This window comes from Bos mutus, chromosome 7 (genome assembly GCF_027580195.1).
Source record: "Bos mutus isolate GX-2022 chromosome 7, NWIPB_WYAK_1.1, whole genome shotgun sequence".
Classification (NCBI taxonomy): domain Eukaryota; kingdom Metazoa; phylum Chordata; class Mammalia; order Artiodactyla; family Bovidae; genus Bos; species Bos mutus.
In genome coordinates this window covers 47,634,440-47,649,291 of record NC_091623.1, presented here as the reverse complement: position 1 = coordinate 47,649,291, position 14,852 = coordinate 47,634,440, and the positions used below count along the sequence as shown (strand labels likewise).

At 44.7% G+C, this 14,852-nt stretch overlaps 1 protein-coding gene and 1 non-coding gene across 5 annotated transcripts in view; one reads left to right on the top strand and one right to left on the bottom strand.

The window, feature by feature from the left end:
• PBX4 (PBX homeobox 4) overlaps positions 1–14,852 on the top strand; it is a 56,137-nt gene that overhangs the window by 1,218 nt on the left and 40,067 nt on the right. The window lies entirely within an intron of this gene.
• LOC138988732 (U6 spliceosomal RNA) lies at positions 11,971–12,077 on the bottom strand. Its single transcript, XR_011464987.1, has one exon. It is a non-coding gene; the product is annotated as a U6 spliceosomal RNA (small nuclear RNA).

Genomic DNA, 14,852 nt, shown 5'->3' with positions numbered 1-14,852 from the left:
TGGGTGCTGACATAGTCACTGTTCTCAAGCTAATGGTTTGAGAGAGAGAAAATAATAACAAAACTAAGTTGTGAGAAAAACTGTAAGTAAAGGGATGGAAAGCTGTGGGAAGCCAGGTGGAGAGGGCTCCGCACCTTCAGAAGCCCCAGGGTGGGAAAGGGCAGGAAGAAAGCAGAGCTAGGGACTGAAAGTCCCCAGTAGATTGGAGAGAGTCTGGAACCAGGATCACATGGGGATAACAAGCCTCGGGAAGGAGTCTGGGTTTTATTTCAGGTGTAGTGGGAAAATCAGTGGTTTTTATGTCTCACCTCCACCTACCACTTGTCAGCCAGCTAGGATTGGTTAGAATGTGCTTCACAAGGCAGCCCATTGTGTTTGGGGTCTGCTTGAATTATTAGAAAATAGCAAAGCACTTTTTGGAAGATGAGGTTTTGTTGAATGGGACCTGTTTGGGGTCCCTGGGGATGGGACCAGGGTCTGGAGGTATGAATTGTACAGTGCCTAGAACCTTCTAGGGAGGACAGGTTACAAAGCCAGGTGAACAGCAGCCCCAGAAACAGAGAAGGCAAGTTAAAGATGGATGTGGCAGGCATTCTTCAAACTTTCTTTCCTCTGCTTCTTATAACATGTCAATTCTTATCCAGTTTCAAGGCCTCTATCTGGAAAGTTAAGAGTGTCACATATACATACTTCCACCCCCACCCCCACCCCCTGGGGCAGTGTGCTAGGTGCTACAGACACCAGGATGGCTAAGAGGTTCTCTTATAATAAGCTCATTCAGAAGTAAGGGGTGGGGGAGACTGACTTATAACAGTCATCATAACAGCAGTGTGCTGAATAGAGGTGATTCCTGGCACAAAGAGCTGAGCCGGGAGAGGGTGCCCTTCTGTGAGGCCTTGTCTGCTAAGCCAGTCTGAGAGCAAGGGCATTGTTGTGCTTTCCTTGGTATTCCCAGGGCTGTGAACAATACCTGGCACCTAGTATTCAGTCGAGTTTTGTGGCACTTAGATTCTGAAAGGATTGGTTGGAGCTAGGGAAAAGGGAAAACGGGCTTTTCACACCCAGGAACCACAGAAGCAGTGTTTTCTTGTTTGCCAAGTTACCTGTGTTCCTTCTGTTCTAGGTCTGGAGCTGCTTAAGCAGCTTGAACTCTGCTCAGACACGGCCTTCCTCAGGCATGTGGCACCCCAGCACAGCCCCGAGGCTGCTGCTTTTCTCTTGTCAATCTCGATTCTCAACTCCCTTAGGTAGGCTTTAGAATGGAATTCAGTCACTACTTGATGTTCTCACAGAGAGTCCTTTTTCTTTGAAGCTTAAGAAACTGAAAAGGGAGGGTATGGTACTTGCTTTACCACCACATAGCTGTTAAGTAGCTGATTCCTGTTTTCTTTCTGCGGTAGAAAGAGCGCTGGGGTTTCTATTTTGAGACTTTGGGGAGCTTCACATCTGATCTGCTTCTTGCGTAGCCTCTAGATGAATTCAGGGCCCTAAAAGTCACCCAAGTCCAGACACCAGTCTTTAGTCCTCTAGTGGGCAGGCCACTTACTCCACTTCGGAGAAACACAGCTTGGGTGGGCCTGTTCCTTGAAAGGAATGGCTACTGACTCCAGTATTCTTGCCTAGAGAATTCTGTGGACAGAAGAGCCTGGCGGGTTGAAGTCCATGGGGTTGCAAAGAGTCGGACATGACTGAGCGACTAACACTTTAACTTCATTCCTCATAGTAAACCCAGCAGCCAGGTAGATTATCAACCTGGGCAGGGGAGCAAACTGTGTTTTCCTGATTGGCCAACTGAGTGAGACCTTTCTGAGTCATTTTGACCCTGCGCTCTCTCTGTGCCCTGCCAACCCCTTCATAGCCCCTGGAGTCCATTTAGCTCAACTGGCTGGCAAGAAAGAATTTTTCATCTCAGATTTGACGCCCTCTCAACCGGCTTTGTCCGTGCGTGCGTGTTCAGTTGCTAAGTCATACCTGACTCTGCAGCCCATGGACTGTATCCTGCAGGGCTCCTCTGTTGTGGGATTTTCCAGGCAAAAACGTTAGAATGGGTTGACATTTCCTTCTCCAGGGGATCTTCCTGACCCCCAGATCAAACCCAGTTCTTCTGCACTGCCAAGCGGGTTCTTTACCACTGAGCCACCAGGGAAGCCCACTTTGTCACCATTGAATGTGTTTAAAGAAGGAAAGCACACCTGTCCTCCTCAAACCTGGGTTTTTCTTACACCCTTCTACGTTATTAGGAAGGCAGCTCCATGTGCCTGTGTGTGATTCATTTTGTCGTTATGGCTTCAGCTTGATGGAGTCTTGAACAGTGAACTGTGTATTGTTCTTCCTTCCGGCTACACAGATAGTAGGTGGACACCGGGGACCTTGGAATGCACCATCTTAGTTGAAATTCAGCCCTCATCAGCTGGAGACTTCCTGTGTGAGGGATAACCAGTTTCCCTGAATGATCTTCTGACTTTCTTGGGTGATACCCTGAGGTTTTCCTGGAGAGTTTTACAGGTTCTGATTTGGACCTTTCACTGACCATGTCCTCATTCGTTTCTTATACGGAACCAGGAAGGCAGAAAATGTTCTCTCATCTGCCAAAGATTTTCTGAGTATATCGCTCTATCACGTATAGCCTTATTTTTTATAATAGTACATTTTACATTTTGAAGTTTACGTAGTTTTTTCATGTGCTTCCTTTGAATACCTTTATGAATATCTTTGAATGCCTTTGTGAATACCTTTGAAACCCTCTATGAAAGGTTTATGAGATTGCCAGATTCGGGTTGAAGCCTCTTTTGTCAGGACTGCCAGGCTCCAAAGTTCTTCCTTCCTCCCAGAGTTCTTAGCCAGTGTTTGAATCATGGGCCCCTTTGAAAGTCTGGTGCAATCTCTGGGTCCCCCACCCCACTACCATGGCCCCAAACACTGTGTTTGTATACCACACCTTTGAGAATCCTCAGGCTTCAGGTGCCCTGGGGTCTGAAAGCTGCCAGTCATCAAAGGCTGGTGGACTTACTTTTTGTCTAGTAGTGAGATTCCTAAGAAGTCAGGGTGAAAACTCTGGACCTGGGAAAGCTGACAGGTGAGTTTTGGAAATTTAATAAAAAGGGGCCACACTCGCCCTCTGTGATGGCCTACATTCTGTCTGCAGAGTGTGCTTCTCTCTGAATCTAAATAAACCTACTTCTTACCTATCACTTGTCTCTCACTGAATTCTTTCTGCAATGAGACGTCAAGAACCTGAGCAAAAGTAGTCTATAAAAACTAACCACGCCAAATTTCGCCACTTGCCCTCTGTGATGGCCCGCACTCTGTCTGTGGAGTGTACTTCTCTCTGAATCTAAATATATCCACTTCTGACCTTAAAAAAAAAAAAAAAAGGGAAGTAGAATGGTCAGCGGTGTCACCCTAGAGGCCCAGCTTCAGGCCTGATGTTCTGGGAGAAGCAGCTAAAGAGGACTGGCCTTCAAGTCATTTTGCATGTTGGAAGGATAGAAGGATTGTGCTGCCAGATTGGCAGATTTGGCTGCTGTGGTCACTTCTTGACCATTTGCTTGCAAGGAAACGCAGGTACTCGCTACACTGTCCATTGTGGTAGCCCCTTGCCATAAATTAAATTAAAATGCATTAAAATTGAGGACTTCCTTTGCATCCCAGTGGTTAAGACTCTGCACTTCTATTTCAGGGGGCACAGATTCAGTCCCTGGTTGAGGAACTAAGATCCCACATGCCATGCAGAGCAGCAAAAAAATAATAATAATTAGAAATAATAAAATGCATTAAAAGTAAATAGAATTAAACATTCAGTTCTTCAGTCACACTAGCTATATCTCAAGTACTCAGTAGCCACATGTGGCTAATAGCTATTATATTAATGAAGGTAAAAAACGTTTCCATCACTGCAGAAATTTCCAGACAACTGTGCTTTAGAGCAATGCGTCTCTCAGCTGCACCTGCAGCAGATCTCTGCAGAAATCCTGTTGCGTTGCAGATTCTGATGTGCCAGGTCCCAGTGGGGCCAAAGAGTCCACATTTCTAACCATCTCCCAAGGGTGCTGATCCCTGACCACCCTTGGAGAGGTTGGACTCTCAAGAGTAGGAATGAAAAAAAAAAAAGAGTAGGGATGAGAGTGTGTCACTTACTTCAGTTTTCACGGATCATTTTACCTTGTTTTGTTGTTCATTCGATAAGTAGTGTCTGACTGTTTGCGACCCCATGGACTGCAGCATCCCAGGCTTCTCTGTCCTTCACCATCTCCCAGAGCTTGCTCAAATTCACAGCCATTGAGTCAGTGATGCCATCCAACCATCTCATCCTCTGTCATCCCCTTTTCCTGCCTTCATCTTTCCCAGCATCAGGGTCTTTTCCAATGAGTTGGGTCTTCACATCAGGTGACTGAAGTTTGGAGCTTCAGCTTCAGCAACAGTCCTTCCAATGAATATTCAGGGTTGATTTCCTTCAGGATTGACTGGTTTGATCTCCTTGAGTAGATGGTTAATCTGACAAATGGAAATTATTTTTTGAGCCCAAATTGTGTGTGGGCATAAGGAATTTGAAATTAACCACAAGAGTCACATATTAGCATTGTTTTGTCTACTTAATATAGAAAGAAAATTAGAAATGAACCAAATAAAAATCAGAAAATTGTTGATTGTTTTCCCCACTAGATGATACTTTTGATCTGGGGGATGGGGCCCTGTTGTTTCAGGGTCTGTTTAATTTCCAGTCCAAGGAAATCAGGTTTTAGAGGCTCCAGGCATTGTTTCTAATATTTCCTGTACATAGGAAATGGCAACCCACTCCAGTGTTCTTGCCTGGAGAATCCCATGGATGGAGAAGCCTGGTAGGCTGCAGTCCATGGGGTCGCACAGAGTCGGACACAACTGAAGCGACTTAGCAGCAGCAGCAGTCTATAAAACCACAGCTCAAATTTGTGTTAGTTTGTAGAATTTGAGTATAATAGCAAATGACCAGTGGGGAATGGTACTCAGGTTTTAGGGCAAAAAAGCTTTAAATATAACAAATGAAATATGACAAAGAGGGACTCCTAGTGATCCAGTGGCTAAGAGTCTGTGCTCCCAATGCAGGGGTCCTGGGTTCAATCCCTGGCTGGGGAACTAGATCCCACATGCCACAACTAAAAGACCCTGCATGCTGCAATTAAGACCTGATGCAGCCAAATAAGAAATTCATTAATAAATGAAAATTTTAAAAGGGATTACAATGCAACAGATGAGATTATATGATTAAAAAAAAATCACTATTATACATGTGTTAGGAGCTAGCTATACGGCATATGGAGTGGTGTACCTGAAACTAAAAAGGTTATATTTACAGGTTGGCTTTTAGGCAACATAACGGACACTTCAATTAGGACCTTCATAGCTTTCCTTAGGAAGAAACAATTTTTAATTTGATTTTTACTTCTATGACTTGTAAGATATTTTCTACTGGTCAAAATTTGTAAGACTTGCTTAATTCCTCCAGTATTTCTGCAGATTTTACTTATAATATGGATTAAGTTCTGAATATTAAAAGATGGTGATGACATAAATTTGACTATTCTTAGAACTTACTCAAATGGCGAGGCATGTGCTGTCAAATGAATGGTGTGGCTCTTGTCTCGGTACCTCTGGGATACTAAATATGGGAACACAGACCATTAGAAGTAAGCATGTTAGTGCATATCAGAGAGCATTCAGCCTTTCAGCACACCCGTCAAAGAATGCAAGGAGTCAGAAGAGGAATTTATGGTTCGTAATTTCCTAAAGCCAGATAGCATTAGCAAGAGAGGATCTATTAGTCCAAACCCGGGAAGTAAAATTTCAGCGCTAAAGTTTTCTGTTTCACCACCCTTAGGGAGGTTCTGTAAATGCAGGTCGACTTGGTGCCTGGCAGTCTGTGCCCTTAGCCTGCTTGCAGGCTTTAGCTCTGCTCCTAGCTTACCGCACTGAGCTTGACTTGGTCTAGTGCCAAGGGAAAGTCTTGCTGCCCTTGGTGTACTTTTCCCAAGAGTTGGACTTTGCTGGTTTTAAAATGATTTCCTGAAGCTATCTAGGATCACAGCAAAATCCCTTTTGAAGTGGTTTTATCAGTAAGTAAAGCAATATGTGAGTGATTCAGAAAAGTTTCATAAATGAGCAGGTTTTGGTCATTTAAGTGAAAGTGTGACTTTCCTGGTGACTCAGACAGTTAAGAATCCACCTGCAATGCAGGAGACCTGGATTCTATCCCTGGGTTGGGAAGATCCCCTGGAGGAGGGCATGGCAACCTACTCCAGTATTCTTGCCCGGAGAATCCCATGGACAGAGCAGCCTGGTGGGCTACAGTCCCTAGGGTTGCAAAGAGTCGGACACGCCTGAGTGACTAAGCGTAGCACAGCACTGAGCACCTCTTTCAGAATACAGTGGTTGATGATGATGACGACAGCCATAATTTCTGTCTCTCATTTAAATCTCCCAAAAACCCTAGGAAGTGGGTGGTTTCACTGAGCTTCTAGAAGAGGAACTGGACCTGAGCAAGAACTTGCCTGAGGTCAGATGGCTAGGGTGTGGGTGGTTGGAGATTTGGCCTTATTCTCTTGAACTCTGGTGCTGACCTGCTGTGCTCCCTGCTTCTCCCAGTGCCCCACGGGCTCCCTAGAGCATGACATCACTCAGAGCAGCTTGGAGCGGATCCAGTACTGTGGAAGATTAGAAAGCTGGACTGGAGCATCAGAGGCTGTTTTTTAAAGTTCATTCTTAAGCATTTAATCTCAACTGCTCAGTAACCTTTCCTTTTGTGCCAGGTTCCAGGGATACAGCAGTGAGTCCCAAAGGCTCACAGTTCAGGAGAGGCAGACACTGCAGAATGCAGTGCAGGGGCGACCAGAGAGAGGGTGATGAGGAGTTGATCAGCCAGAGAGACTACCTGTCAGCAAGAAGAGAGCCCATGGAATGTGCACCTGGGACACCAGAGTCCAGCTGAAGTCAGGCTGGGTGTCAGAAGCATCCCCCGAGGAGATGACTGTGGCCTGGATGAGAGGCTTTGCCTAGGCCAAGGAGGCAACAGTATTCCAGGCTGGGGCAGGCATGAGTGCAAGGAAGGCATGGAACATGTGGTTCTATCAGACCTGAGTGGAGGGCACAGCCTTCAAGGAGGGGACTCAGTGGGGTGACTGCCTGTCTTCTCTGCTGTCCAGTCAACCATGAATTCCTTGCCAAGCACCAAGGAAGGAATGAGCATGAAGTTTATTCTGTTCCTTGTATAAGTACTTCTTGAAGTACTCCAGCCTTTCTAAGGTGTTGGTCCTGGATCAGAAGAAAGTTGAGTAGTCATTGGCTCTTCTCTACCATCCATTCTTCAGAAATGTCTTAAGACACTCATTTCTCTTGCAGATTGAGCCTTCCAGTGGTTTAAGGACTCTTGCTCTTAGTTCTTCTTAAAGCAACTTTCTTCTTTATCACTTTCTCCTGCCCAAGTGTAGTGTTTCCCCACCCCCTCACTTTGGCCATGTCATGAGGCTTGCAAGATCTTAGTTCCCCAACCACGGGTTGAACCCAGGCCCCAGCAGTGAAAGCGCCAATGTCCTAACCACTGGACCTCTAGGGAATTCTCCAAATGTGGTGTGTTCTGGCCATCATCCTTTCTGATTGTCTCTCTCATCATGCAGCGTTATTAAACTCCTTAATATGTTCTCTTCATACCTAGAGCGGATGAGTGTCCAGGAGCTCAGCCCTGTAACAGAGACCAGGAAGGAGGGGCTCCCAACCGAGCCCTGTGTGCCTTTGGCTTCTCTCTCTTCTTTGGCCGTGGAAGCCACAGTCCTCACCCTAGTTTTTGATTCTCCACTTGCCCTACTTCAGCCTAGAGCTGTCGGAGCTCTGCCACTTTTCATTTCTCCTCTATTAGTTTGACGTCTCTGCCTTTCCTTCAGTAAAATTCAACAAATCTTTGCTCAGTTATTGTGCCAAGCGTGGTGCTGGCCTGGACTTCCTGAAATGTGTAAGTTGAGGCCTTCATCATGCCCAGGCCAGACTTGGTAAGCTCTGTCAATAGAATAGAGGAGGGAGTAATGAATCCAGGCTGGGATAGGCCAAGCCATTGGAGTCTTGGACTTGACAGAAAGGTAGGACTTCCCCAAGACCCCTGGAGAAGGGAACGGCTACCCACTCCAGTATTCTGGCCAGGAGAATTCCGTGGACTGTAGAGTCCATGGGGCTGCAAAGAGTCGGATGTGACTGAGCAACTTTCACTTTCACTTTTCACTCTCAAGACCAGTGGAGGGAGCAGGTCAGAGAGATGCTGGTGAGGAGCCTCAAACACTTTGCTGAGGGGTTGACCAGATAGTGAGTAGCCATTTCATCTTGTGCCCAGAGAGATTCTCATCTCTCCATGGTTTTCAGTAAGAAATTTCAGGGCCGTGTCAATCGTGACCAGTCCACATGTAAATTAGGAAATAAGAACATTGAAATGAGCTTTACGCAGTCTTAAACTTACTCTACATAAAGGTTGCTCTTTCATTCAAGTCCTACAGAATTTTTCTTGTGTTGTATTGAACACTTTTCCTTGTTTCCTGGTGCCAAAGTTAGCTCCTGATACAAGGCTTCATTTTGCTAAAACTGCTGTAATGATTTCCATGGTTGAACTTGGGCATCAGGACATAGTCTCAACTCCTATTTACTTATCTTTTTTTGTTTCATTGTGTATACCTTTGTTTTTTGAATGACTGTACAAATGATTGATGGCACCTACTATAGTCTGATTCTTCCTAGTTTACTAAGAAGTTTATTTTAAAATGCCAGGGGCATCTGCCTCCTGGACTGCATTCGCTTCTGGAGCTCGGCACCCTCTGTGAGTTTCTAGGTTTTCCATCAAGATTTTATTTCCTCAGGGTAGGGACCATGTCTTCTAATTGTTGTTCTTCACCTCGGTCTGTCTCCAGGAGACAGCTGGAGCTGTCAGCTAAAACAGTTCTTCAGAAATGAAAATAATTAAGGGGATGTGATTCCGTCTTTTGTTGAGGTATTCGATCATTGTTGTTCTCAGGGAAGTTTTTTCAAGAAGTATCCTATTCTAAGGGATAAGATCTCTGGATGTATCTCTAAGTCAAATTTCTCAATAGTTTAAAATGAGACCTTGTTCAGGAAATAAGAGAGAAAAAGATACATCGTGTGTTTTCACTTTTACGTGGAATCTAAATAATAAAGCAAGTGAACAAACAGAACAGGAACAGACCCACAGAGAACAAACTGGTGGTTACCAGAGGGAAGAGGGCGGGGGCTAAATGGGTGAAGCGGGTGGAAAGGTGCAAACTAGTAGCTGTGAAACAAGTAAGTTATAGAAACCTGTGTGCAGGTCAGGAAGCATCAGTTAGAACTGGACATGGAACAACAGACTGGTTCCAAATAGGAAAAGGAGTTCGTCAAGGCTGTATATTGTCACCCTGCTTATTTAACTTATATGCAGAGTACATCATGAGAAACACTGGGCTGGAAGAAGCACAAGCTGGAATCAAGATTGCCGGGAGAAATATCAATAACCTCAGATATGCAGATGATACCACCCTTATGGCAGAAAGTGAAGAGGAACTCAAAAGCCTCTTGATGAAAGTGAAAGAGGAGAGTGAAAAAGTTGGCTTAAAGCTCAACATTCAGAAAATGAAGATCACGGCATCTGGTCCCATCACTTCATGGGAAATAGATGGGGAAACAGTGGACACAGTGTCAGACTTTATTTTGGGGGGCTCCAAAATCACTGCAGATGGTGACTGCAGCCATGAAATTAAAAGACGCTTGCTCCTTGGAAAGAAAGTTATGACCAACCTAGATAGCATATTCAAAAGCAGAGACATTACTTTGCCAACAAAGCTCCATCTAGTCAAGGCTATGGTTTTTCCAGTGGTCATGTATGGATGTGAGAGTTGGACTGTGAAGAAAGCTGAGCGCCGAAGAATTGATGCTTTTGAACTGTGGTGTTGGAGAAGACTCTTGAGAGTCCCATGGACTGCAAGGAGATCCAACCAGTCCATTCTAAAGGAGATCAGTCCTGGGTGTTCTTTGGAAGGAATGATGCTAAAGCTGAAACTCCAGTACTTTGGCCACCTCATGCAAAGAGTTGACTCATTGGAAAAGACTCTGATGCTGGGAGGGATTGGGGGCAGAAGGAGAAGGGGACAACAGAGGATGAGATGGCTGGATGGCATCACCGACTCAATGGACATGGGTTAGGATGAACTCTGGGAGTTGGTGATGGACAGGGAGGCCTGGCGTGCTGCAATTCATGGGGTCGCAGAGTTGGACACAACTGAGCGACTGAACTGAACTGAACTGAACTGAGGAATGTTATGCACAGCACAGGGAATATAGACAATATTTTATAGTAACTTTGTTTTGAGTATAAGCTATAAAAATATTGAATTACTGTGGTGTACACCCCAGTCTGGGCTTCCTAGTGGCTCAGTGGTAAAGAATCCGGCTGCAAAGCAGGAGCCCCAGGGGACCTGGGTTTGATCCCTGGGTCAGGAAGATCGCCTGGAGAAGGGAATGGCAACCCACTACAGTATTCTTGCCTGGAGAATCCCGTGGACAGAGGAGCCTGCGGGCTACAGTTCATAGGGTCATAAAGAGCTGCATACCACTGAAGTGATTTAGCACGCACACACACCCAAAACTAATGTAGCATTGTAAGTCAACTATACTTTAATAAAAAATTAGTAAACAACTACCCCAAAAATAAATGAAACAATACTTTGTTCAGGAAGGCAGGTCATTCCATAATTTGGAAAAGTAAGTAATAGCTAACATTAGAGGCTGTAGTATGCTGTTGGTAGAAGCCAGGATGTGACTGATGCTTTATTCATCACCACAGTCCTCTCTCCTTATACAGTGACCACTATATAGAAGTGCCTCATGTCTGTCCTGTAAATATTGAATAAGTGGGGTTGGAGGGTGGTAAAGCTGAATGCTTTCATTTTCTGGCATGGTTCTATGTGATAATAGTTTTGTTGCAGGTTGGTTTTAAAAGGATATTCACAGATTTGTTTTTTAATTTAGTTTATCCTCAGAAGTTTCTTTATTTAAAGGATTTATCATTTCTCATTCATTGGAACTTTACTTCTTCATAAATATTAACATTTTGTTTTGTTTTAATGCAGATACTTGGTTGGGCAGAACATGTCCTGTGCCTGCTAGAGGTGCCAACACAGACCTTGTTCTTCTGCCCGCAGTCCCCATTCAGCACCTTGCTATCTGGCCAGTTATCTGTTGCTATGTAACAAGTTACCACAAACCTGATGGCTTAAAACGACATACCTTTGTGATCTCAGTTTCCATGGGCAGGAATCTGGGCACACGTGAGCTGGGTCGTCTGCTCAGGGTCTCGCAAGGCATCAGGCAAGGTGTTAGCTGGTCTGTGTTCCTATCTGAAGCTCTGGGTCCTCTTCTAGTCTCATAGGGTTGTTATCAGAACTGTTCCTTGCAGTTATAGGATGGACGTTCTTATTTTCTTGCCAGCTGTCAGATGGGGTCTGCTCTCAACTCTAAGAGACTCCCTAGAGTTCCGCGTTACGGCCCTCTCACAACATAGCAGCTGGCTTCAGGGACGGCAGGTTGCATCCCCCAGTCTACTAAACTGGAGTCATAACATAATGTAACATAACCGCAGGCAAGACTATATCATCACCGTTGCTGCCCTGCAAGTCACAGAATCTGCCCAAACTCAAGGAGAGAAGATCCCACTCAGTGGGGGTCACCTCAGGGTGTGTCCATCGCAGAAAATAATCCATCCTTTCTGGTGACGCCGTGAACTCCCTGGTCTGTCATACTTTATGAGATCATTAATGGTTTGCTGTCAGCTGATCACCTCTAGGCCAGGAACATGCTGGAAGATGAGACATTTGTATAAGGTGAGACTGTTCATAATAAACCACAAAAAACATTCTGTGAAATCACTTTGTGTTCATTCAAAGGTGCCTTTGTACTGTATCTTTTTTTTAAAAAAATATGGAATGCTTCATGAATTTGCGTGTCATCCTTGCACAGGGGCCATGCTAATCTTCTCTGTATCGTTCCAATTTTAGTACATGTGCTGCCGAAGCGAGCACTGTACTGTATCTTAAGTAAGATGTTTTATAAGCAGGAAACTGACCTGGGAATACACTTCCCTAGAATCCCCTTTGAGAAGCAAAGCAGCCAACTTTATTCTCTTTGCTCTTTCCTTGGATTTTTAGAATTACATCACAGAGGGTAACAAGCTCTAACCAGAGTCCATTTTTGTGATGATAATAACTGCTTCTATGGAAGGAAACCATTTTGGCATAATATCCTATGTGATCAACCACTGTACACTGTGTAAGAAAGACTAACATTTGCGTTCAGCTTTACAGAACGCCAAATCTCATCGCCCATTAACCTTCTCATATTTGGCTTCAGAGATGTGTATCTTAGTTCTGCACCCCAACCCTAACCTTTTGAAAGGCATCCTGCAGGGGCACGTGGTGAATTTGGAAAGCATTTGAAAATGAGGGCATGCTCCCTTGGATCAACATTATAGTGAGTTGTGCAGATGTTTGACCTTTCTCATGGTGTTAATCACATTTGGCTTCCATGATGAAGTTACTGGTTTTCAGGTACATTATGTGTCCTTGGCAGCATCTTTTAATAAGGGATGCTTGGGTGACAGCATTATAGGTGTCATAATGCTTTTAAACATTTAAAGCAGCAGTAAATGTTAAAATAATAGCTTTTTGTTGTTATTCAGTTGCTCAGTCGTGTCCAACTCTTTGTGATACCATTTACTTCAGCATGCCAGGCTTCTCTATCCTTTACTATCTCCTGGGGCTTGCTCAAACTCATGTCCATTGAGTAGGAGGTGATGCCATCCAACCATCTCATCCTCTGTTGTCCCCTTCTTCTGCCTTCAGTCTTTCCCAGCATCAGGGTCTTTTCCAATGAGTAGACTCTTCGCATCAGGTGGCTAAAGTATTGGAGCTTCAGCTTCAACATCAGTCCTTCCAATGAATATTCAGGATTGATTTCCCTTAGGATTGACTGGTTTGATCTTGTAGTCCAAGGGATTCTCAAGAGTCTTCTCCAACACCACAGTTCAAAAGCATCAATTCTTTGGTGCACAGCCTTCTTTAAGGTCCAACTCTCACATCCATACATGACCACTGGAAAAACCATAGCTTTGACTATATGGACATTTGTCAGCAAAGTAATGTCTCTGCTTTTTAATATGCTGCCTAGATTTGTTGTAGTTTTTCTTCCAAGGAGCAAGCATCTTTTAATTCCATGGCTGCAGTCACAATCTGCAGTGATTTTGCAGCCCCAAAAATAAAGTCTGTCACTGTTTCCCCATCTATTTGCCATAAAGTGATGGGACTGGATGCCATGATCTTAGTTTTCTGAATGTTGTTTTCAGCCAGCTTTTTCATTCTCCTCTTTCACCTTCATGAAGAGGCTCTTTAGTTCCTCTTCGCTTTCTGCCATAAGGGTGGTATCATCTGCATATCTGAAGTTACTGATATTTCTCCCATCCGCTTCTCCTCTTCAGATTGGCAATCTTGATTCCAGCTTGTGGCTCATCCAGCTGGGCATGTCGCATGATGTACTCTACACGTAAGTTAAATAATCAGGGTGACAATATACAGGCTTGATGTACTCCTTTCCCAATTTTGAGCCAGTCTTTTGTTCCATGTCTGGTTCTAACCATTGCTTCTTGACCTGCATCCAGGTTTCACAGGAGGCAAGTAAGGTGGTCTGGTATTTCCACCTCTTAAAGAATTTTCCAGTTTTTTGTGACCCACACAGTCAAAAGCTTTAGTGTAGTCAATGAAGCAGAAGTAAATGTTTTTCTAGAATTCTGCTTCTTTTTCTATGATCCAATGAATGTTGGCAATTTGATCTCTGGTTCCTCTGCCTTTTCTAAATCCAGCTTGTACATCTGGAATTTTTCAGTTCATGTACTGTTGAAGCCTAGCTACAAACAATCAAATTTGTATGCTGACTTCTCACATATATATACACCCTGGAGATTACTGTTATCCTCACTCTCTCTCTTGTGTTGCCAAATCCCCTCCCTAGACTGGCTTTTGGGCACATAAACATGTGCTAATGTCTCCCATCTTTAAAAACAGACAAAGAAACAAAAACCTCCCTTGACTCTCCCTGTCTTTGACCTGTGCCTGGGATTTGGGTGGGTGTTATTTTGTTTTTTTGGCTGTGCTGGGTCTTCATTGCCTCTCATGAGCTCTCCATTGTGGCATGCCGGCTTTTCTCTAGTTGCAGTGCGTGGGGGATCTCTAGCTGTGGGGCACAGGCTCTAGAGCACATCGGCCCGGTGGTTGCTATGTGCTTTGTCCCGAGGCATGTGAGATCTGGATCAAACCCAGATCTGGATCTGCATTGGAAGACAGATTCTTAACCACTGGACCACCAGGGAAATCCCTAGGATTTGTTTTTAATCAGGTATAATAAGATGAAAGACAGAGACAACTTCAAAAGAAGAGTTATCACTTAAAATTCCTGAGAGAAGGCAGTCCACGCCGCGCAGGGCTACATGGGGAAGTGCCATATGGGCAGACGTGAGGAGAAAGCATGGCCTGGAGCCTTTATTATGATTTGCACGAAGCGGCGCTAGTGGTAAAGAACCCACCTGTCAATGCAGGAGACATAAGAGACATAGGTTCGCTCCCTGGGTCAGGAAGATCCCCTGGAGGAAGAAATGGCAACCCACTTCAGTATCCTTGCCTGGAGAATCTCATGGACAGAGGAGCCTGACAGGCTACAGTCCATAGGGTCACAAAGAGTTGGACATGATGGAAGCGGCTTAGCGTGCACGTGTGAGAAGGAAGCAGTGAGGCTGGGTAGACAACCGA